At 43.8% G+C, this 24893-nt stretch overlaps 1 protein-coding gene across 5 annotated transcripts in view; it reads left to right on the forward strand.

Annotated features, from left to right (window-relative positions):
- Positions 1–24893, forward strand: part of LOC115505218 (cytokine SCM-1 beta) — a 77210-nt gene that overhangs the window by 14739 nt on the left and 37578 nt on the right. The window contains exon 2 of one of the 5 annotated variants that reach the window (XM_030302667.1): positions 23240–23261. The exons of the other annotated variants lie outside the window; for them this stretch is intronic. The gene's annotated coding sequence lies outside the window, so the exon portion shown is untranslated. The remainder of the gene's footprint in view (positions 1–23239; positions 23262–24893) is intronic. 5 annotated transcript variants of the gene reach the window in all.

Consider the following 24893-nt stretch of genomic DNA (forward strand, 5'->3'; position numbering starts at 1 on the left):
CTGCCCTCTTAGTTGGCCAGCCTCTCTCTGCCCTTGCTTCCTGTTTATTTGGTTTGTTTTCTCTAGCTCCTCCTGTACTCAGGGTTTCGTCTTTTCTACTGGTGATTCCCCAAAGATGGTTCCATTTCTTTCTTTTTTTTTCTTCTCTCTCTTTCTCTCTCTCTCTCTCTTTTGTTAGTTTTTATTTAAGATGGTTCCATTTCTGCGGGGATTCTGCTGTCAGATGTTCAGATCATCACCACACGTTCCGACCCGCGCTACATATACAACCAGAGCTGGTTTCAGATCTGTGCTCTCTGATCTGGACAGTGAAACCGAGGTCAGTAGGGTCATACGCGCTTCTATTTCATCTGCAGCCATTACGTGATATCCTTTCAAGAAGCTGGTTACCTTGTCCAGTCCATGTATCTTCATGGCCAGAGCGGGTTACCCCTGGGACCTCACTCGTTCTCAGCTGGTGTCTGATTAGCCTTCTCTGATGGGCTAACTGCTAGCCCTTCTGGATTTTGCCATCTGTCTGCTTTTATTCCTGAGGGTGGAGCTCAGCACTCACTTCCCCTTCTTGCTCTTCCCGGCCTTCAGTTAGGGGAAGCCCGCACCGACCCCTTCCTTCATCATCTTCCCTCTTCTGGATTCTACACCCGCAGAGGCATTGGACTCAGGTAGTGCGTGTCCGCGATCTCAGGTGAATGGACGGAGGTCCGAGGCCTCTCAGGCCAGCCAACTGTCATTTTCCTGGGTCTAGAAGGTCCATTTCTAGAAATGTAGCTACCAGCTCTGATTTTAGCCCCGCAGGCCACTCTTACTGGTTTTTACATTGCTCAGAGACCAGCGAATGGGTTAATGTGAGCACTTAAAATAGCCGAACCTCCTCCCCCCAAGCAGTGTAGACAGGAGCTGAGCCACCGCAGGGGAAAGTCCACATCTCGAGTGCTAACTAGAGTCAGAGAAGAGGTAAGTCCCACCACTTCATCACGTCAAAGTAGCTCTTGAACTTCAGAGGTCTCCGCCAACAGAGCTTGCGACAGGACCGGGGTTGACCGCAGGGCCTGTGGGTGACCCCATGCGGCCTGCTGCCCGCATTCCCAGGTCTGCGTTCCACTCTGCAGATGGGGAGAGACATGAATTGCCAACATCTGTGGTGAAATAGCACTGGGGCAGGGGGATAGCACTGCGGGAAATACCCATCACCTCAAACGGCCCAGAGAAACCACTGCCGCAGAACAAAAGTTCCCTTCTCTTGCCGGGGTATCTGCACGGTGTGGAGAGCTGGGCCAGAGGCGTGTGTGTGTGTGTGTGTGTGTGTGTCCAAACTCACTGCCAGGGGGCCTGCTGGGTGAGCGTTGGGGCTGGGGGCTGAGGAAGAAAGGAAATACGGGCTGGCGAGTAGAACGAGGAGTGTAGTCTGGTGGTTTGAGATGTTTTTCTGGGAGGGAAGGTGCCTTTTCCTCCACTTTGCAGGGGGCTGCTGGGTGCCGGGGGGGGGGTGGGGGAGGAGGAGGAAACCGGGCTCTATGCTTAGTGTGAGGTTGCGAGGAGGGAGTCGTGACCTGGCCCTTGTCGAAGGGCTCCGCCGCACGTCAGGGTCACAGAGGAGCAGGGGCATCATCGCTGGACCCCGCACGTGGAATCTGCCTGGGGCCACGGGCTTGGGTGACACATTGCCTACACTCACTTGGCCCGGGGCGGCCTGCAGGGGGCGACGCAAAAGACTTGATTTTAGATTTTAGCTGCGATGATGACCTCGCCTTCTCTGTCACTTCTTCAGGGAGCCTCGCCTGACCCCTCACAGTAAATTAAGTGTCCTGAAAAGTATCAACAGCTGTAATTTCCCTTATGGCTGCAATCAATCAATTCTACATCCACCTGTTTATTATCTATCACCCATCTGCGAGGTGACGTTCTATGAACATCTCTATCCCGTTCAGCCCTGTATCGCAAAGCCTGGCGTGGCCAGATAATTATTTGCTGAGCAAATGAATACGTTAAATAAATACTCCCCAAGCATCAATGGTGTGTCGGGGCCAAGGTAACTGCTCTGGCCCACTTTGCCCGTGGCTCACAGGCTGGTGGTGGAGTGATGCCAGGAACAACCCAAGCACCATGGGAATGAGCCCCAGGACAGGAATGAAGAGGTCTCAGGAGAGGATGGCAATTAGTAACTCTTATTTACAATGGGCAGTTATGAAGACTGAATACACCAATTCATCAATCTTTACAACCAGGCTGTGAGGGGGTGCAGGAGGAGCTTTATAATTTCCTTTTTACAGAATGGGAAACCAATAATCAGAGATGGCCTGAGATTTGCACAAGATACTGGTGTCAGGTTTTCCCCAAGGGCACTGAGTTCTCATTCCTTTTGAGACAGAACTCGAGGCATGAGAGAAAATTGACATTTAGAAATTGGTGGAAAGAATGGAAAGAGACATCCAAGGGGGCTGGAACGTTAGTAACATCATGGCTGTTGAACGTTCCATGTGGGAGCCACAGCACCAAGAATGTCAGGGAACATTCTAGAAGGAAATGTAGATCATCTAGCCCAGGTCCTTTATTTTATTTTATTTATTTATTTTTTTTAATTTTTTTTTTTCAACGTTTATTTATTTTTGGGACAGAGAGAGACAGAGCATGAACGGGGGAGGGGCAGAGAGAGAGGGAGACACAGAATCAGAAGCAGGCTCCAGGCTCTGAGCCATCAGCCCAGAGCCTGACGCGGGGCTCGAACTCACGGACCGCGAGATCGTGACCTGGCTGAAGTCGGACGCTTAACCGACTGCGCCACCCAGGCGCCCCGCAGGTCCTTTATTTTATAGATAAAGAAAGTGAGGGAGCCCCTGAGTGGCTCAGTCTGTTAAGCGTCTGATTCTTGGTTTCCACTCAGGTCATGTTCCCAGGGTCATGGTTTCAAGCCCCACGTCAGGCTCCCTGCTGAGCATGGAACTTGCTTAAGATTTTTTTTTTCTCTCTCTCTCTCTCTTTGCCTCTCTCCGCTGCTCACCCATGCTCTCTTTCAAAAAATACATCTCAAAAAAATATATATACATATATAAAAGAAATAAAAGAAAGTGAGACCCAGAGAGAGGAAGTTTCCCAGTCCACAGGAGCAGAGCTGCTTATGTGAGAGGGGCTAGCTAGAACCAGGCTTTTGGCTGCTTGGGACATCATATCTGCCCCCACAAGGTGAATCCTTTGAAGTGGGTTCTACCATTATTTTCAGTTAGGGAAATTGGCCTTGGGAGGGTGAACAACTTATCGAAATTCACATTGCTACTGATGGAGGAAGCTGGGACTTAATCTGGGTCTCGGATGATCCAAGGTCTGTGCTCTTTTTTAAAAAATTTTTTTTTGATGTTTATTTATTTTTGAAGGAGAGAGAGACAGAGCGTAAGGGGGGAGGGGCAGAGAGAGAGGGAGACACAGAATCCGAAGCCGGCTTCAGGCTCCGAGCCGTTAGCACAGAGCCCGACGCGGGGCTCAAACCCGTAAACCACGAGATCATGACCTGAGCCGAAGTCGGAGGCTGAACCGACTGAGCCACCCAGGCGCCCCCAAGGTCTGTGCTCTTAACTGCTTAGTTATGGTCTTCCAGATCTTCCAAAATAGTTTGGGAGCTGTTTCATAGGGAAAGCATCATAGTACAGAAGCCGATGGCAGAGTGGAAGCTGGCATCTACATCTTGGGACAGAGCTGAAAGGTGGGGCGGTTCCTTTCTCTTACATCACAGTTAGTCTAATTTCAAGGCCTTGGAGAAGGCTGTCCTTCCTCACAAGAACCCATCACACCTTTCAGCTCATATCAGGAATTGTATTAACTTGAATAAAGGTTTTCTTATTTCACAGGAGAATGCTTTTGACCTCCTTCCGAACAAGGGAGGCCACTCCCAGCGCGTCATTTATCCGCACGAATTGTCACTTGAGTTTTGAGCAGGTTGAATTTGAAGAAGAGATGTTGAATGACCTTCGGGACATGCGAGAAATAACAAAGTTAGCGAGTGTGTGTCCTGTCTGCCTTAGGGCCGGGCCCAGGCCCAGGGCATACGTATGCTGTGTGTGATCTTTTACATGCTTTATGGAGTACTGTCTGGTTTTCCTCCTATTTTAAAGGTGAGGAAATGGATGTATAAAGAACTAAAGACATTAGACTAGGGTTACAAAGCCAGTAAATGGTCGATCTAAGGTGTGAACTTAGGTGGGTTGTCCGTGATGTTAACCACTCTGTGGGTCCAGAGCTCAGGATGGGCCGTGGAAAGTTTTAATATGTTTGATAATGAGAGACATTACTAAGAAATGGAAACAGCCCATTAGGTCAGTAAGTTCTTGATATTACTCTTTTTTAACAGACGTGGGCAACTGTGGCATTGTTTATTTTCAGGGTGCTTTTCTGGTCTAGTTTGTGAAGTTTAGAAAAGTGTGGGAAATCCTGTGACTTGATCTCAAACACGCAGAAAACGTCACGCTACTCACCCTCACGTTTCAGCTTTTCTCCCAGTCCTCGCTCCCAGTTTCGGACGGGAGATTCTCCGTTGGCAGCCGTGATTTCTGGGATTCCATTTCCAGTGCTCTCTCTGATGATTTGCAAGTGGCCGATGTCACGATGGACTGGGGCTCCGCTAAAGCGGACACAATGTGTCACTTAGCAGCCACCTCCTATGTCCAAAAGGTCGTGAGGGTTTGATTACCCGGAAGGAAGGGAGGGAGGGAGGGAGGCAAATTCTCTTGGAAGCTTAAATGTTGAGGTTGGGACTAAAGGAAGTCGCTGACCTCAGGTTAAAGCACGTGGAGAAGGGCCTTCGGCATTGTCAAAATTTCCCCTGTTGCTTGGGGCTCTGTGGCACCATATAGAGTCCATGGCCGTTGGAGGTGAGCAATGTCCAGTTAACCCAAGGGGTATGCTGCCTTCAACGGGGCAGATTGCTGAGGTGGGTCTGGCCTCAGACAAGAACCAGATGGGTTTTGTGATAGCTGTGAGAGCTATCAGAGTTTGTAATAGCCATCCGATGGCTCGGTGCTTAGGGTTAAAAATAAAGTACTAGTCAACACTGAGGGACTTCCAAGTCCCCCAAGAATAGAGTGCACTTGGAGCGAAGGGCCATTTTCTGTCAAGCACTGGAGAGTTCAAAAAGGAGCTGAGCACAAGGTGCACGGCACGGAGGCTGATTTGATGTCTGTCACGCACACGGAGAGGAGAGGCCTTGTGGAGGTTGATGCTTGAGGCAAAAGAACACTGTGGGCGAAGACTTGCTTCCCACCCTGACCTTTGCTTGTAAAGTTCTTCTCTCAATACATCACGTAACAAGATCCTATGCATTTGCCCCAAACAAAATAAAACAAGCAAAAAACTAGCACTTTGTTGCTTACTTTCTTCCTCCCTTGTTATCATCAGACCGTGGCCTCCTAGAGGCAGGGGCTGTGACTCTTACTGGGTTTCTAGGGCCTCACTAGCATGGCACACTCAAGAATTGTCTTGAATAAAGAAGTCTTCCTTTAGTGCAAGGGTGGTTTGCTATTTGCAAGGCAGTGTGATATATCACATTAACAAGACAAAGGGTAAGAACCATAGGCTCATTAAAAAAAAATCTTTTTAATGTGTATTTATTTTTGAGAGGCAGAACATGAGCAGGGGAGGGGTAGAGAGAGAGGGAGACACAGAATCCGAAGCGGGCTCCGGGCTCCGAGCTGTCAGCACAGAGCCCGACGCGGGGCTCAGACTCATGAACCGGAGATCGTGACCTGAGCTGAAGTTGGATGCTTAACCGACTGAGCCACCCAGGCGCCTCTCCCCCCTCCCAAATGATCATTTTAATAGATGCAGAAAAAACATTTGACAAAGTACAAAATCCATTCATGATAAAAACCCTCAACAGAGCAGGTTTAGAGGGAACACACATCAACATAATGGCCATATATGAAAACCCCACAGCCAACATCATCCTAAATGGGGAAAAACTGACACCTTTTCCTCTATGGTCAGGAACAAGACCACTTTCACCACTTTTCTTCAACCGTAGTATTGGAAGTCCTAGCCACAGCAATCAGACAACAAAAAGAAAGAAAAGGCATCCAAACCAGTAAGGAAGAAGTCAAACTTTCAATTTGCAGATGACATGACACTCTATACAGAAAACCTGAAAGATTCCACCAAAAAATTACTAGAACTGATACACAAATTCAGGAAAGTCACAGGATACAAAATCAATCTTCAAAGATCTGTTGCATTTCTATACGCCAATAACGAAGCAGCAGAAAGAGAAATCAAGGAATCTGTCTCATTTGCAATTGCACCAAAATCCATACGATACCTGGGAATAAACCTAACTGAAGAGGTGAAAGACCAGTACTCTGAAAACTATAAAACACTGATGAAAGAAATTGAAGAAGCCACGAAGAAATGGGAAGACATCCCAGGCTCGTGGATTGGAAGAATAAATATTGGTAAGACGTCGATACTACTCAAAGCCATCTACACATTTAATGCAATCCCAATCAAAATACCACCAGTATTTTTCACAGAACTAGAACAAACAATCCAAAGATTTGTACGCAACCATGAAGACCTCACATAGCCAAAGCAATTTCCTTTCCTCAAAAAGGAAAGCAAATCTTGAGGCATCAGGATTCCGGACTTCAAGCTATATTACAAAGCTGTAGTCATCAAACCAGTATGGTACCAGCACAAAGATAGAAACATGGATCAATAGAACAGAATAGAAAACTTAGAAATAAACCCACAATTATATGGTCAGCTAATCTTCAACAAAGCAGGGGAGACTGTCCAATGTGAAAAAGACAGTGTCTTCAACAAATGGTGCTGGGAACATAGAGAGCAACATGCATAAGAATGAAACCAGACCGCTTTCTTACATCATAGACAGAAGTAAACTCAAAGCGGAACAAAGACCTAAATGTGAGACCTGAAACCATAAAAATTTTAGAAAAGAGCACAGGCAGTAATTTCTCTATCAGTCATAGCAACTTTTTTTTTTCTAGATAGGTCCCTTGAGGTCAGGGAATCAAAAGCAAAAATAAACTATTGGGACTACATCAACATAAAAAGCTTCCGCACAGGGAAGGAAACAATCAACACAACTAAAAGGCAAGCCACAGAATGGGAGAAGAGATTTGCAAATGACACATATGATAAACGTTTAGTGTCCAAAATATATAAAGAACTTATACAACTCAACACCAAAAAACCCCCAAATAATCCAATTTTAAAATGGGCAAAAGACACGAACAGACATTTCTCCAAAGAAGACATACAGATGGCCAATATATATATATGAAAATATGCTCGACATCACTTATCATGAGGGCAACACAAACCAAAACCACAATGGGCCATCACCTGACACCTGTCAGAGTGGCTGAAATCAATAACACAAGAAACAACAGGTGTCGGTGAGGATGTGGAGAAAAAGGAACCTTTTTGCACTGTCGGTGGGGATGCAAACTGGGGCAGCCACTCTGGAAAACAGTACAGAGTTTCCTCCAAAAGTTAAACGTAGAACTACTCTTCAATTCAGCAGTTGCACTCCTATGTGTTTACCGGGAAGGACACAAAAATACTGACCCAAAATGGGTATATGCACCTTGATGTTTATAGAATCATGATCTACAATAGCCAAATTATGGAAACAGCCCATCCATTGATGAATGATAAAGATAATCGATGAAGGATAAAGAAGTGGTATAGATACACAACGGAGAATTATTCAGCTATAGAAAAGAATGAAATCTTGCTATTTGTAACAACATAGATGGAGCTAGGGAATTTAATACTAAGTGAAATAAGTCAGACAGAGAAAGACAAATCCCATATGATTTCACTCATACGGGCAATTTAAGTAACAAAACAAACAAGCAAAGTTAAAAAGAGAGAGGGGAAAACCAAGAAACAGACTCTTAACTGTGGGGAAGCAACTGATCCTTACAGAGGGGAGGTGGGTGGGGGGCTTGGTGAAGTAGGGACTATGGAGTGCACTTGTGATGAGCGCTGGGTGACGTATGGAAGTGCTGAATCACTCTATCAAAATACAAACTTAAAAATAGAAGAAGTCATCTTCTAGACCACTGCGTCTTCTCGCCTGATCAGGAAATCACTCTGTTACTGATCCTTTTTCTTGCATCATATACATGACTCATTCCTGCAAAGCTTGTTCTTGTCCACATTCTACCCCAAAGTCTTCTACTTCCCCGATTAGAGGCAGGGAGTCTTCCCTGGCGCGATGGGCAGAGCAAACTCATTGGCAATGATTCTGTTGGTGTTATGTGGTGACAGGAACACTAACCCCAAGGTAGTCAAAGAAGCCAGAGTGGAAATGGTGACTTAGTTTGTCTACTCCTCAGTCTGTAATAAAGGAGGCTGCTCTCTATGTAGTCGGGTTTCTGACTTGGTTTCCGATAGCCACCAAGAGATTACAACCAGATGAGACCTTCGACCTGCTTCCATGATCTCTTCTCCCAATCTTCTTTTCCTCCTTTGGATGAAACATCTCTGTTCCTACGCATGCCATGCCTCCCGCCAGGGCCCTGGACCCCACCCCCTTCTGTCCAATCAAGGATGTTGATCCAGCTTTGTTTCTACTCTCTCTTGCCTTCCCTTCTGGACTTTCCAACCAACCCACAAACACGCTGTGCTGTCTCCTACCCGCAAACAAATTTCTCTTGAACGTACATGTCCCTTGAATACTGGCTCCTTTCCCTGCACCCCTTGTGGCTGAACTCCTCAAAAGAGCTATTTCTACTAATTACCTCTGCTTCCTTTTCTCGCTTCTTCTCTTGAACACATCACAGTGAAGTTTCTTTTTCCTTTGCCATTCAAAAAACTAAACTAAAGCCTGCTTGTGTCAAGGTCAGCAATAACGGGGATGATGGTTTATCTTATTTTGTTCACTTCAGTCCTGGTTTGTGCCTGTGGTCTTGACATATTTTAATTATTAAGAGCTTCTTCCTTCACTCAGAAATGTTGTGATTTGGGCAAAGGTCATGTGGTCGTTTTACCTACCAATAGCCTTCACGTCCCAATACAACGTTCAATTCCCGTTTTGACTCCCCTGATCAGCTTATTGTACCCTTATTCTGGAAATACTGCCTTCCCTCGCCCCAGGGCATATTCTTCTCGCAACTCGCTGGAGGCTGTTTTTCAGTCTCTTCAGGGTCCTTGATCCTCTGTTTTCTCCATTTTCAGGCTTTGGACGACCTCATCCAATTTCATGGCTTTACATTTTGATGGTGATGAAGACCAGAATTTTATTTTGTGCCCGGGCCCATCCTCTGAACTCCAACTCAGTCTCCATTTGGAATTCCCACAGGCACATCAAACACCACATCATGGGGCGCCTGGGTGGCGCAGTCGGTTAAGTGTCCGACTTCAGCCAGGTCACGATCTCGCGGTCTGTGAGTTCGAGCCCCGCGTCAGGCTCTGGGCTGATGGCTCGGAGCCTGGAGCCTGTTTCCGATTCTGTGTCTCCCTCTCTCTCTGCCCCTCCCCCGTTCATGCTCTGTCTCTCTCTGTCCCAAAATAAATAAAAAACGTTGAAAAAAAAAAAATTAAAAAAAAAAAAAAAACACCACATCAAACACCATCTTCTGGTTTTCCCCCCAGACCATCCCTCCATCTCAGCAAATGATAGCCTACTTCCCCTTCCTTGGGCCCATATCCTGCACTATCCTTGCCTTCTCTCTCTCTCTCTCTCTCTCTCTCTCTCTCTCTCTCTCTCTCATAGCTCCATCCGATCCATCAGCAACTCTCTCAACCTTAAATTAATATGTGTCCAAAACAGAGTTGTTTTTCTCCATCTTTCCAACTTTTTCTGTAGTCTAGGCCACCATTGTATTTTACCTTCTTTATTTTGGTCACCTGCTAACTGCTCGCCCTGCCTCTACCTTGCCCCTCACCTCACTCAGAGGCTAGAGGCCACACAGACACAGCCTGGGTGATTCCCGCAATGGCCTGCGATCTCCCTGATCTGGCCTGGTACCTCTCTGACCTCATAACCTCGCACTCCAACTGCAGCCACGTTGGCCTTCTTGTGTTTCTAGCACACCGAGCACGTGCCCATTCCACTGCCTTTGCACTTGCTGTTCCCTGCGGTCAGAATTCTCTTCTCTTGGGTTTCCCCCATGGTCTCACTTCCTCGTGTCTCTGGCCAAGTGTCCCCTTGTCACCTTTCCTGACAGTTCTCACTCTGTACCATAACCTATCACTCTCTGCAAGTACTCTCTGTTCTGCCTCATCCTGCTTTATTTTTCTCTGGGATACTGAAGACCACGTGACACTACCTGATTGTTTTCTGTTTCTCCTGCTAGAAGATCAGCTCATGAAGACATGGACTTTATCTCCTTTTGTTCTAGGCTTTATGCCCAGCACCTGGAATAGTCACAGCATGTGAAAGGCACATGATACCTATTCGTTGAATGAAAGAATGCTTACATCGATTTCTAGCCTTACGTGATGAGATTGAAGTCTCGTTTCCCAAAAATGTGCTGATGTCCAAGAGTTGGTATCCATTGGCAATCATGACAGATAAGCAAAAGATACTGAAAAAGAGAAAAGGAAAGGAATATACAATACTCTTCGTGATATAAAAAGATGATACCACCACGAAAATGTCCTTCCAACAGAAAATTTTAAAAAACTGTATCACACTCACATGGGGAATATTATATAACTATAGAAATGATTTTCAAGGAATATTTAATGGCCTGGGAAGATGCTTACAATATAGTACCAACAGAAAAAGAAAAAAGCTAACCAACTGGAGGGTCTTAAACATGTCAACACAAGTGTATGTCCTTGGGAAGAAAAATACTAAAAGAAAATCCCTCCAAACATGGTTAGTGATGATTTCTAGGTGGTAGAATTATGGGCAATTTAAATTATCTTTATATTTCATGCCTTTTTAAAAATATTAATCATGAATATTTCTTATTTTACCATCACTAAAAAGAACTTCTTATATACTTCTAAAGTGATAGCATTCCAGGCCGATTGAAGTAAGATACTCCCTTGAGTCTTGGTGAGTATGATAAAGGATTGATTTTGCCATGCCCATGCATTCTCTCCAACCTTAGTAAGCTCAAAGTGTGCATTTGAAAGTCAGCTGTCTGAGCTCGGTAATCCATAGCCTGAGAAAACACATTTTCGGAGTTCTTGGTAACAATATCCTCTTTGCTCATTCTCATTGGTTAGCACCTGGGTTGCCTTTATATAATGAGCAGGGGGCCATTCACACAATAATATTTAATATAGTAGACCTCTGGGTAATGCAGGCTGTGCATTTAACTATTATTAATCTTACTTTGTGAGGCTTCATTGTTACCATCATTAAACTGCAAACTGTACACGTGTAGGTTGATGAATAGAAGGTTACAGTGAATTAGAAGCTTTCCTGAACTTTCCCCCAGTCTGACTCCCTAGTCCTGAGATAACTACTCTTTGAAATTGTGTAAATCACTCCTTTGCTTTTATTTATAGTGTTAGCACTTAACACATGTGCCCAATATATGGTTCATATATATAAAGGGACTCTACTGGATGGTTTACGTAAATGGAACCATACTGGAAGTACTTCTCTGATGCACTTCCTTCTCACAATTTGAATCGAAATATTTTATGTTGATCTCTAGAGCTGGAGTTTGTCATTTTTCACTGCTGTATAACATTCCATTGCATGGGTGACTGTTATCGATTCATCCATCCTATGGTTTATGGACATTTGTGTTATTTCCAGTGTTTGCTGTGACAAACAAGGCTGCTTTGGATATTCTTGAGTGTAACTCCTAGAACAAGTGTCCAAGAGTTTCTCTCGGTATAAACTTGGGAGTAAAATTCTGAGTCATTGGACACGTGCATGTTTAACCTAATTAGTTCTGTCAAACTACTTTCCAAAGTATGTGTGTAAATTTATACAACTAGAAGCCGTGAATGAGAGTTCTCCTTTCCTTTTTATAGTTACCAATACTTGGTATCGTGCAACTTTTATTTTTTAACCATTCTGAAAGGAGAGACTCTGTATCACTGAGTGCAGATCTGCTTTATCCTATTTACTAATGAGGTTAAGGTTAAACACGTTTTCATTTAATTTACGGATTCTTTGCATTTCCTCTTCTATGAAATACCTGTTCATAGGTTTTGCCCATTTTTCTAGTTTTTTTTTGTTTGTTTTTGACTGGTAGGGGGTGACTTTCTCCTGTAGAAGATATATTTTTCTGGATAATAATCTTTGCTCGTTATATGTGTAGCAAATATTTCTCCCAAATGATGGTTTGCATTTTTGTCTTCTTTATAGGTCTTTACATGAACAAAAGTTGTTAATCTCAATGTAATTAAATTTACCATTTTTTTTAAGATTTCAGCTTTTGTGTTTTGTTTTAGTCATAAAGATCTCTACTGTATTCCAAAAGCTTTACACTGTTCTCACATGTAAGTTTTTAATGCACCTGGATTTTTTTGTTGTTGTGAAATAAGGATTTTATTTCATTTCCCACTACCTGGCTAAGCAGTGGTTCCAGAATCATTTATTAAATTGCCCGTTCTTTCTCCAATATGCCGTGCCCTGTCAGTCACAGATCAAGTGAGCCCATTTGTAGGCTTTTTATTCTGCTTGGTGGGTCACTTTGTCTTTCCCTTCCCCAGCAGCCCATTGTCTTCATTGCCTACCTTCAAACCAAAGGTTACTCTCCATCTTCTAGAGTATGTCTCTGTCCCCCCACTCCTTACCTTTCTCGCCTCCTGCAGTAGTCTTGTCTGTCCTTGACACTTTGTTTCTAATTAGAAAGGTGTTGCAGTGCCTGTAGCCAGCCAGGGCCACAGTGAGGTGTCACTTCTCTCCCCTTTCCAATTGCTCTTTGGCTTTAGAGTTTTGAAAATCACACAATGAGTAGAAATAGTACTAGAGAAAATAGAACGGCCTTTGGTAATTTCTACATTTAGGGATTTTTCTCCCCCTCTCTTTTTGATCGTTCTGCTTACTCTTTGGGCTCTCTGTTACTCGACTGTTCATGATCTCAGGGCATGTAGCATGGAGCTGATTTGTAAAATGGGCTCTCAGAACCCTCAGGCTGAAAGTGTCAGCACGGGAGCACACCTTAAATGTGTGACTTCCTGTGGCCGCTCAGTTTCATTTTCTGCTTCTTGGACAAAGCAGCCTTGGTGATCTCATGTGAGGCCTGGAGGGATGGGAGAAATACTAATGCTAGGGAAAGGGACAGGATGGGCCACTGGAGACAGAAATCAGTGTCACTTTGTGACACCTTGCAAACGCCCTGCTCTGCTCTCCTCGACCCTTTCTTCCTGCACAGCCACTCCCCACCACATGTTTCACAAACTTGCAGGGGAGCAGGGGCCCGGTGACAGCTCCTCCTACCCTTTCCTCGTTGCTGAGATCCGCCCTCCAGTAGGCAGGGGAGTAGTGCAGCAACGAGAAACCCTGTGGCTTTCCCTAGTGGCCCCTGTAGGTGTGACCAAGTGAATGGGTACTCGTATGTGTGAGCATATGTCATTGTGGTGGGAAAAGAACAATAATTCTCCGTGCTCATTGTGGTGGGTGTCCCTCTCACTCCACCCAACCTCTTCTATTTTAATCTATATTGCCCCAGCCCTTGCGTCCCTTGCAAATGTCACTACGTTCTCCCCTGCCTCCCCTTCCTTCTCTTCGGTGACCTTTTTAGGACATCCGGTGGCAGGCCTCCACTTATGGGGGTTGGATGAATGGTGCAGGATGCCTCCCCCCTCCGCTGTCAGAGGGACTGAAAACCACGTTGCTGGGGTCTGGCATACTTTGCCTAAAAGAAACACTTCTTAATTTAATTATTATTTAATTATTATTACTAATGATCTGACTTCTTGATTTCCCACATAAAATGATATGGAAGTCTCTCTCTTTCTTTCTCTTTCTGTTCTTTCCTTCATAGTAACAGCTGAAAAGGGGAGGCAGATGGAAATGAAGTCACATCTGCGGCGAGTTGGACATCTTGGGTTGAGTTTGTCACCCTCCACTGAGAATCCTTCCCGGGTACGGTAGACTATTTTCACGTGCCAGTCCCAACTATGGGTGCAGTGAGGTGAAGACAACTATTTCATTCACCACGTTTTCTTTTAGGGAAAGCACTGTTTGTTTGGAAGAAATACTTAGCTCAATTGGTTGGGTTGAAGTGTGAGACTTCGGGGTGTGCTCTCAACCCCTAGAGCTTGCTCGCTAGCGGCGAGACAGGAGATAAAGCCAAGTATTCTGTTCTTGACAGGAAGGGGTGGAGGGAGAGAGGAAGGGGGGGGCAAGAGTGACTGGATGAGAGACTGTGATGTGTGATGCAGGACCGTCTCCATCCCTGACCCCCCCGCCTCCCCGCTGCAAAATCCATGAACTTGCTGATTTCCCGCTTGCTCGCGCGAGCAGAATGCTGGACTCCAAGGAGCTGGGTTCCTCGTCAGTTTCTTGTCGTCACTGACGGGGAGCTGACACGGAAGTGTGTGTCAGCAGATGCGGGAGGCAGAAGGTACCATGACAAAGCCTACATTGCCAGGAATGAGACGGAAGGAGAGAGTTTTGAGCTGTGGAATTTGAGTCTTCAACCTTGACCTCAATGTCAAGGCAGAATCCAAGCTGGCCTCTTCACGGCAGCCAGATGAAACCCGTGTCCCTTCTGTGCTGCATCGTTGGCTCGCCGACTGTTCCAACTTTTGATGATTGGCGCCGTCTGTGATTATGTGAGCTATAGGAACGTTGGATGTTTAAGGGCGTCCAGAACTCAAGGTTCAGGGACTCCCTTGATCTCAGAATAACCCAATAAATGTTTTTGTAGTGGTGGATCTATACACAAGACAATGCGTTATGTCTGAACACCAGCGCCACCGTGGCCTTCAACAAAGCAAGGTATGCTGAAGTTGTGAGAGAAATTTCTGTGCGAATTTCATTTTGAATATTGTGTAATTAGAGATTCATATATCCATTACGTGTAAGAACCAACGTGTAGATTACTTCCAATCAGTATGGCAGAGGGAACTAACATGTACAGATACCCTCCACTCCGAGCACATAGAAATACTGAGTATAATATAATATAATATAATATAATATAATATAATATATAATAAATATAACATGGCATGAAAGAAATTAATTTCTGGATTCAAAAACATGGCAAGGAAGTCTGTGCACGGTGCTCACAGAAGCAGGATATAAACCTTAGGTGGGGGGGAAGGTTGGGAACTTCAAAGACGAGATGATGTCTCAGACTCCTATGAGGTGAAGAGTTGAACCTGACCTCCCTGTGCAAAGCCAGGTGTCACAAATGTGCCATCCATGAGATAGATGAGAAAATCTGTCTGAGAGTCTGGAGACAAGCATGCGAGGAGGTCACATATTCTGGGCTATGGGTTGAGAGAGAGTAAACTCAGAGAAAGGAGGATCTCACACCGAAGCTGAGAGAGGGTCTACAACCCAGATGTACAGCACCTGCACAGTGTTGAAGCTTTGAGCAAGGAAGCCAACAATCACAGCAAACTCCCCCACCAATCCCAAAACAGCGAAGCCAGTGAGAGCTCAGCAAAGGCCAATACAACACTGCTCCGTGAGGACCTCCCCACCATGGGGAGTGTGAGAAGATGCTCCTTCAGAAGAAAACTTCTGCTACAAGTTTCACTTCCACACATAAATCTCAAAATATAGAAGGAATCCCATGGCCATGAGACAGAGAGCAAGCAGGAGGGAGAGGGAGAGAGAGAGAGAACAAACACAGTGGATGAGAGACCCAAAACTCAAAGAAGCACAGAAAAAAGAGACATCTCAGAAGGAGTTGTTTTTAAAACAACAACGGTTAAAATAGTAAAAGAAATAAAGGTTGGAAATCATAAGGAAGGAAGGGAGGGATATATTTTTCAATGATGCCAATAAACAATTGAGGCTAATAATAATTACAGCCTCTCAATAGGCATTAGATCAGACACACCTGAGAAGAAAATTAGCAAATAGGAATTTAGGTTTAAAGAGATTAATTTGTATGCAGCACCGGAGAGAACAAATGTGGGAAATACAGTAGAGAGGTTATAGGAGACACAGAGTGGGGGTGAAAGGGTCCTGTATACATCTCACCGAAGTTTCAACAGGGGAACCAGAGGCATTGCAGGAGAAGAAAAACCCAAAGTGACGATGTCTGAGAATTTAACACAACTGATGAGAGAGATGCGTTTTCAGATTGAAGGAACGTATGGTTTCAAGCAGAATAAATAAATAAAAAAAATTATATACCCAGACACATTGTAGTGGAACTGAAAAACATCAAAGACCAACAATTCTTCGAAGCTACCAGAGAGAAAGGCCAATTACTTAGAAAGTAACAAAAAAAAAAAAACCTTACAGACAACAGACTTAAAATAACAACAGTAAACACCAGAGGATATTATGGAATGATGTCTTCAAAGCGTTAAGAAAAAGTGTATGTCAGCCTGAAATTCCACAGTCAATTACATACGAATAGGAGACAAAATAACGACATTTTCTGACATACGAGGACCCAATTTCCTGCTAATTCTTAGTGAAAGAATTAATAAGTATATACTTCTGGAGGAAGAAGATTAAACCAGAGGGAAGGACTGGAATGTAAAAATCAACTGAGAATAGAGAAATTGATAGGGATGCCTGGGTGGCTCAGTCAGATGAGCATCTGTCTCTTGATCTCGGCTCAGCTCATGATCTCCTGGTTTGTGAAATCGAGCCCCACGTCAGGCCCTGAGCTGACAGCAAGGAGCCTGTTTAGGATTCTCTCTCCCTCTCTCGCTGCCCCTCTCCTGCTTGCACTCTCTCTCTCTCTCAAAATAAATAAATAAACATTAAAAAAAAAAAGAAATTGATGATACGCTGGTGATCGTAAAGTACGTATAGATGTAAAAGAGGATTATTTGGGAGAAGAAGGGTTAAAAACTAGGTGTAGTTAAAATGCTACACAATGGTAGCGTAGGAGACAGGGGTTTTACGATTTGAATTCAAGAGTTCTGAAATTTTTGTGTGAGGAGGGCAGACAATAAAGAAATTGCTAATTTAGATTTTCTTGAGGAAAATATGCACGTTAAATAAACAAACTCCAAACAAACAAGCTTTCCCCCTGCCACTGGTAAAAAGACGTGTCACAAAAGAAGACACGTCACAACATAAGATGTAACGATGACAAGTAGGCACATTAAAAGAAGTTTGCCCGTTAGCTGCTAAGGAAATGCAAATCAGCACCACGATGGAATATTACTACCTACCTATTAGAGTGGCTAAGATGAAAAAGACTCAAAGACTCACCACGCCGCATATTGGCAAGGATGTGAACAACCCCAAACTCTCATACACCGATGGTGGGAATGTATAATGGTAGTTTAGCGATTTCTCAAAAGTTAAGAATACACCGACAAGATAATCCCACCCAGTCATTCCACCTCTAGATATTTACCCAAGAGAAAAATAAATATATGTTTCTATAAATAATTATACAGGAACGTTCATAGACGCTTTATTTATAATGAAAACCAACTCAAATGTGCATCAGCAGAGGAGTGGGTAAACGAACTGTGGTATATTCACACGGTGGGATACTATTTAGCAATGAAGAGGAAGGAGTTATTGAGGTGCGCTAGAACATGGATGAATCCCAAAGCAGTGTTGGGGATGTAGAGGCAGGAAGGGAAGAGGGAGAAGCAGTATGTGAAACAGCTTTTGTGAGTGATGGGTATGTCCATTTTCTTGATTGTCACTTCATGGCTACATACATATGTCAGAACTTACGAAGTTGGACGCTTTGAACGTGGGCAGTTTATTGTGCGTTAACTATACCCCAATTAATACATCACATTATTTTTGAAACAGACACGTGCATTTCAGAATTTAAGAGTGACCACTAAAAGAAAAGGAATAGAATATATAACTTTCAAATTAGTGGAGGGAAAGGAATTGATTCTATTGGATAAGGAAAAAAAAAAGAAGCAGACAAAAGTCTGGCTAGAAGAAAAGAAACGTAAGACGGGGATAGCAAACTTTTTTGTGTGCGTAAGTCTAAATAGTAAAATTTTTTTACTTCTCAGGCCACATGGCCTCTGATGCGGTTCCTCAACTTTGCTACCGAAGCACAGAAGCCACGGTAATAATGCATACACAGCAGAGTTCCAATCCCACTTCATATCCAAAGCAGGTGCTCGGTTAGATTTATCCCAAGGGCCGTATCTTGCCAACCCCTTGTATACATAAATTCAAATGTAATTACAATGTAAGGGGAGTAAACCTGTCTCACTGAAAAAGTAGACTGTAATATTCAGCCCCACGTCATTTACAAACCCACTTGCAACATGATAAAGACAGGTTGAAAGAAGTCATGGCAGCAATGTGCCACTAACATAATAAATAAAAGTCAAGAAGATAATAGCAAATCTAGCCAAACCACCATTTACGGATCCAGATACTATTGTAAGTGTCCAGTGGTTGTCCGGTCAGGAAATATGGAGCTGGAATCCAACCCAAGCTGGGTGTCTTCAAAGCCCACATTCCTAAACGCCACCACATTTTGACTGCCACACAAAATTGAATTTGAATGTACAAAGTGATTTTACTTAATAAAAGGAGAGAAAAACACCTAAGAAGTAACAACTGCGAACCTATATACATCCAACGACGTCAGCACAAATACACACAAATAGATACACCCGCACACAGACAGACACAGGGAGAACATAACGGGGAGCAGTCGACAAATCCAGAATCTTGGTAAGAAATTTCAAGACTTCTCTTCCAGATCATGCAGAGGAAGCACGAGAGGAAATACATGTGAAGGCATCGATACAGATAATGGCTTTGATTTTATGTATTTCATTTTGCACCCAGCATATAAGAAATGTGTATCCCTTTTAAGTATCTATAGAATATTTCTGAAAATTGGCCACAGTGCAAGATAAACATAAAATAATTACCATTACTAATATTCCTATATGCCTACAAGAATAGGAAGAAATATGAAGATGATGATGATGGTGATGATGATATTCTAATGAAGTTGGCCAAAAAACCCAGTGAGGTACTGAGAAACAAATCCGACAAAATGCTTGGAGAGACAGAATGGCGTAGTGGATAAACACAAGGACTCTGGGGCCAGCGTATCTGCACTCAGATCCTGGCTGCTGGATTTTCTATATGTGTGGCTGTTAGAGGAAGTCATTGAGAGGATGCGACTATTGGTTGACCCAATAGTGAGGTAGGCTTGGGCAATGGTAGACTCCTCACCCCCTCCCCCTGACCTTGGGATGTATGTTCAACCTACAGTTCTCATAGTAGAAGCTGTCTCAAGGTCAGACCCTTGAGAGAATAGCATACTGTTGAGACCATATACTGAATACGGGACTGGACCCAGTTAAGACCTCTGTGTTAACTTTTAAGATTTTGGTGAGTGGTGTGGACTTGTCTTTTGGCCATCCAAGGCAGCCTTGTATGTAAGCTCCCTTGATTATGGAAACTCCCACTTACTAATCTGGAACGATCTGCCTTATTCTTTGGTCTCCCCTGCTCTCCATGTATAGGAACCGGTTTTGAATTTCACCCAGGGAACTCTCATGGTTGTGAACCTACAGTGACTTGATAAGGTGAGTCCCTTGACATCTCATTCGTAACATAACAAAGAATGGGGGAAACAATGGTTCTATGTCATAAGGGTGTTATGAAAATGAGTGACTAATTTATAAATGAATTAAAATAGTGGTGTGGTACATATACATGTCTGTTAAATGAAAACCTAAACATGAGCAAAACCTGTAGCAGACATTTGTAAAACATAAAAGCAAACCTAAATCAAGGAGCACAGACCAAGATTCAACATTTAAATATGCCAAATCTCCCCAAACTAATGAATGCATTCAAAGTAGTCCTAATAAAAAAATACCATAAGAGTTTTGTTCATTTTCTTTTGTCAAGCAGAGTCTAAAATCCATATATAATAATAGATGATCAAGAATTAGCAGGACCATTATAAGATGAACACGGAGAAGAGACTTAATAGAGCACACAAGTAAAAAAGGATATAAGCATGAGATTAATCAAAGAATCCACAAAAACAGAGCACACAGCCCAGAAAGAAACTAAATCACATAAGAGACCATAGAGATAGTGCTAAAAATCACTGGCAGGTAGGATGGACATTTTTTAATCTATTTTGTATAGTTTCTGGCTGTAATCCACAGAAAAAGCGTAGTTTATTTATAACCTAGTAACAACCCAGTATATATGCATGCCTATGTGTTTTCTGAAACACCATTTACTCTTGTCACATGCAATGTAGTCTGATGTTTTCCATATTATTTAACTTTCTGAGAAATGGTGGCTAAGACCCACTAAATTGTTTTCATGTCTCGTTAACAGATTGCAGATCTAGAGTCTGAAAAATATTATACTATTATATATTAATAAAGGATATATACTATTATATACTAGTATATAAATATATACTATAATAGTATAGCTAATAAGTGTATGGAGAAAACTCGCTTTTGGTGAAAAATATAAAACTACATACTGACCTCACATTATACTCAACACCAAATTCCAAACAGATTAAATGACCAAATGTGAAGAACCTTTCAGATGTCATATGATTTAATATTTTGATGGCATATTTTGATGGAAATATTCTTAAGGGAAAGGGAAAATAACAAAGGGAAACATTGATTAGTTTGACAACTTCAATTTCAAACTTCCCAATTACTTCTACATGGCTGGGGAAATAATTTGCAAGATTGGTACCCAGAATATTAAAGGAATTTTTAAAGACCAGTAAGAAAAATCTAACAAGCTAATAGAAAAATGGGCAAAACAGACTAAGAGACCATTCACAGAAAAGGGAGTTTGGAAGGCTAACAAATACACGAAAAACGCCCGGACTTTTTACTAATCAGAGAAATGTAAGTTAGAACAATGAGATGCTATTTCATAGCCATCAGATTGGCAAAAATACAGACCGACCATACCAAGTTTTGGGGGAATAGGGGAAATAAGAATTCCCATACCCTGCTCTTGGGAGCAAACCGTAAAATATAGACAGTAAAAAAAAAAAAAAAGTTACAGGGTAGTGCTTGCCTCTGCTGGGGGGGGGGGAAGGGTAATAACACGGGGGTGGGGCTTACTAAAAAGACTTCACTGTATTATTTTTTAAGCATATCTGAAGGAAATGAGGCACTATGTTACTGTTAATTCTGAGTAGCCAGGACGCTGATAATTGTTATTTCATTCTCTGTACTTTCTTTAAATGGAAACTCTTTTTTACCTAAAAAAAGATATGCAAAGAAAGACATGCTTATGAAATTTACTTTTCTTAACTGAAGGCACGACCCCATAAATGGAATTAGCCATCGGCATTAGCTACAGTTCAAATCGCCACCCCCCCCACCTCCCCCCACCCCTGCCTCATTCCCATGCAAATTGTCCCTAAGGTCCATAGCTGGAGGGGTGGGGGCGGATTCTGATAAACACCCTTGTTGCCCCTCAAGGTGGAGCGCGATGCCTCTGCACTCTGATTAGGTTTGTGTAAGCTGCAGGGAGACCTTCTGAATCGGTGTCCCAGGAAATCTCAATCCTTCAGGGGTTCTCAAGGTTGAGCAGGGACAGAGTGGGGGAGAGAGGTGTCAGAACCACCAGGCGCTTAAAAAAATGCACCTGTGGGTTGAGAGCTTCTGGCTGAATTTCTCAATTACTTTGATTCCATCACAGTTCATTGATGTCCATAATATCCCGTCTTGACTCTGGTCAACTTCAGAGAGTAGGTTCAATCAGTAATTGTTTTTGTTTGTTTGTTTTGATGTTTTTATTTATTTTTGAGATGGCGAGAAAGCACGAACTGGGGAGGGGCAGAGAGAGAGGGAGACAGGAACCGAAGTGGGCTCCACGTTTGACAGAAGAGAGCCCAATGCGGGGCTCAAACTCGGGAGCTGTGAGGTCATCAGGGTTGCTGTGTTCAGTTGAGCAGTTTGTACACTGTACAAGAGTGTCCAGTTAAGAAGGCGGGAGGAAGCTGCAACTCCCCTAAACACTCTTCCTTCAGCCCTGTATCTGTGCGGCTGCTTTCCTAGTTCGTCCAGAGGGGATGCCTTCTTATAATTTGCACGAGGGAGGCATACAGGCTCACAGGTAGTCTGGCCGCAGTTGAGTACCACCCACAGAACTTAAATATGTTCACTGCAGAGGTACCGCTTGAAATGCGAGGGACTGTGTGTTGTTTATCTCAAGGAAGAAATGACTCGGAAGACATATTGATGAAACATCAAAATGTTAGGACCCGAAAGGATTTTAGAAAACATGAGGTTTAAACCATAATTTTCATCGTTTCTCGGCCTTTTGGCCAAGCTCAATTGTCAACCGTACTTTTCTACCTGTAGAAAATGACTCTGACTGTTTAGAATTTAATGGAAAGCTGGATATCCACTGCTACGAAGCTGGTTAGTGGCCGAGCGAGTCACAGACACAAGTCACGTGGCATCAGAATTTTCTAATTCAATGCAGGAGACCTGGGCTCTGCCACCAACACCCGATATCTAGTCCTGCCTTCTCCGCGGGACGCCCGTGGACAGTCTGGCCACATTTCAGGCTGTGCGCCTCGCCTCTGAAGCTCTGTCCAGGCAGTCATTCTTCTCTCAGATCTCCCTGTATCCTGTCCCACTTCTGAGTCCGGCACAGGAACTGTGGTTGGCGTGATGGCACTTTCGCGTGTAATCTAACAGCAGATAGTGAGAAAAATCACTTTCTCTTCTGATGTGATCTCTTCTCCTTGATCTAGGGCAAGGGGAGGGGAAAAGCTGAACATCTTGGTCTCGCTCTGCGTCTGTCAGGTGTTATTTTCCTGCCACAGGCGGTGCTCCCCTGGGATGAGGGCACAGCTCTGGGGAGAGCTGTTCTGGAGGGAATTAGGTCTGGCCTTGGTATTGTCATTTCCTTAGAATGTCAGAGAACCGGGGGGGGGGGTGCCGCCTTTCTTCCCACCGCAAGTGGGGCACAAGTAACCATCTCTCTCGGAGTTCCTCTGTCTGACGTCGACAGGACCTCAGCTGGGGCATCCGGACAGGATCGAGGTTCCAGAGGGGACTGTATGAGATGGGGGTTCTGATGGACTGCCTCGAGTCCTCGGGCTATGCCACATAGCGGTGCCTTAGGCAAGCCGTTTTATCCCGTGAGCACCTGCCTTGTCACGAATGAGATGGACATCATCATACCTGCTCTGTTTTCTCTTACCAGGCTCGTGGGAGGATCAAACAAGGTAAGGGACGTGAACGTGCTTGGATCGTCTGTGCACGAGTCCTGCGACCCTCTTGGGGATTCCTGGCAGTGAGCCCTGGGGCTGGGGAATGGAGGGCGCTCCTGCAAGCTGGAGGAACAGGGTGTGTGTCCTCAGATTCCCATGGGGCTCTAGATGCCTTCAGTGTGGGAATGCAGCTCCTGACCATCTAGGACACGTAATGAGTATGGTTCTCTGGCAATGTATTTTTGTGCTCCAGAGTCCAAACGAATGTTTGGCAGAATGTTTGCTTTGCTGTGCAGGCTTCCTTTAATTTTTGGTGTCATTCCTCACACGTTGAGCATCGCGGTAGCTCGCAGGGCTCATCTCTACTCTTGACATCGTGGCGCCTCCATGGATGTTCCTGGTTGGAGAAAGGTCCTGTGAAGAAGAGGTGGATGGAAGAAGGAGCAGATCGAAGATCTTAGAACTCAGGGATGGAAGGAAAACATTCCTTCTCACTTTTCTCTCTCCCTCTCTTAAGAGGTCCTCCAGATTCTTCCCAATATATCCAGCGATGCATCATTTTCTGGATCTCAAGACAGCACATTCCATTTCTGGACCACTGCCACTGGGAGAAAATAATGGGGAGTGTTAAGCCGAAATCTGCTTCCCTATATTTTCAATGCTTTGGTCTTAGATAATACCCTGTATTATCTCTCCACTTAAACAGACCTTCCCTACATTATGCAGCCAAGAGATGATGTCATAACAGTTCCATGTTGTCTCCAGGGATTAAATCAGAGTTTCAGGCTTGGTAGAAACCATAAAGTTTGTTATTTAAATTCAAGTTAGTTAACATACAGTAGAGTCTTGGCTCCAGAAGTAGAACCCAGTGATTCATCTCTTACATATGACACCCAGTGTTCATCCCAACAAGTGCCCTCCTTCATGCCCATCACCCATTTGACCCATCCCCCCAGCCACCTCCTCTCCAGCAACCCTCAGTTTGTTCTCTGTATTTAAGAGTTTCTTATGGTTTGCCTCCCTCTCTGTTCTTCTTTTTGATTTTTTTTGCGGAACCTCCCTACTGTTCTCCCGCACCAGTTTGGATTTCCACCAACATCGCGTGAGGATTCCTTTTTCTCCACAACACTTGTTTCTTGTGTTTTTGATTTTAACCATTCTGACAGCTGTGAGGTGATATCTCACTGTGGTTTTGTTTGTATTTCCCTGATCTTCAGTGATGTTGAGCATCTTTTCGTGTGTCTGTTGGCCATCTGGATGTCTTTGGAGAAACGTCTGCTCCTATCTTCTGCCCATTTTAAAATTGGATTTTTTTTTTTTTTTTTTGGTGTTGAGCTGTTTAAGTTCTTTATATATTTTGGATGTGTCATTTATCAGATGTGTCATTTGCAAATATGTTCTTTCATTAGGTAGGTTATCTTTCAGTTTTGTTGGTTGTTTCTTTTGCTGTGCAGAAGCGTGTTATTTTGATGTAGTCCCAATAGTTTTGTGTGTTTGCTTGTTTGTTTTTGCTTTTGTTTCCCTTGCCTTCATTCTTTTGCATGTTACTGTCCAGTTTTCCCAACTCCATTTGTTGAAGAGACTTTTTTCCCAGTGCATATTCTTGCCTCCTTTGTTGAAGACTAATTGACCGTATCATTGTGGGTT

This window comes from Lynx canadensis, chromosome F1 (genome assembly GCF_007474595.2).
Source record: "Lynx canadensis isolate LIC74 chromosome F1, mLynCan4.pri.v2, whole genome shotgun sequence".
In the NCBI taxonomy this organism is placed as follows: Eukaryota; Metazoa; Chordata; class Mammalia; order Carnivora; family Felidae; genus Lynx; species Lynx canadensis.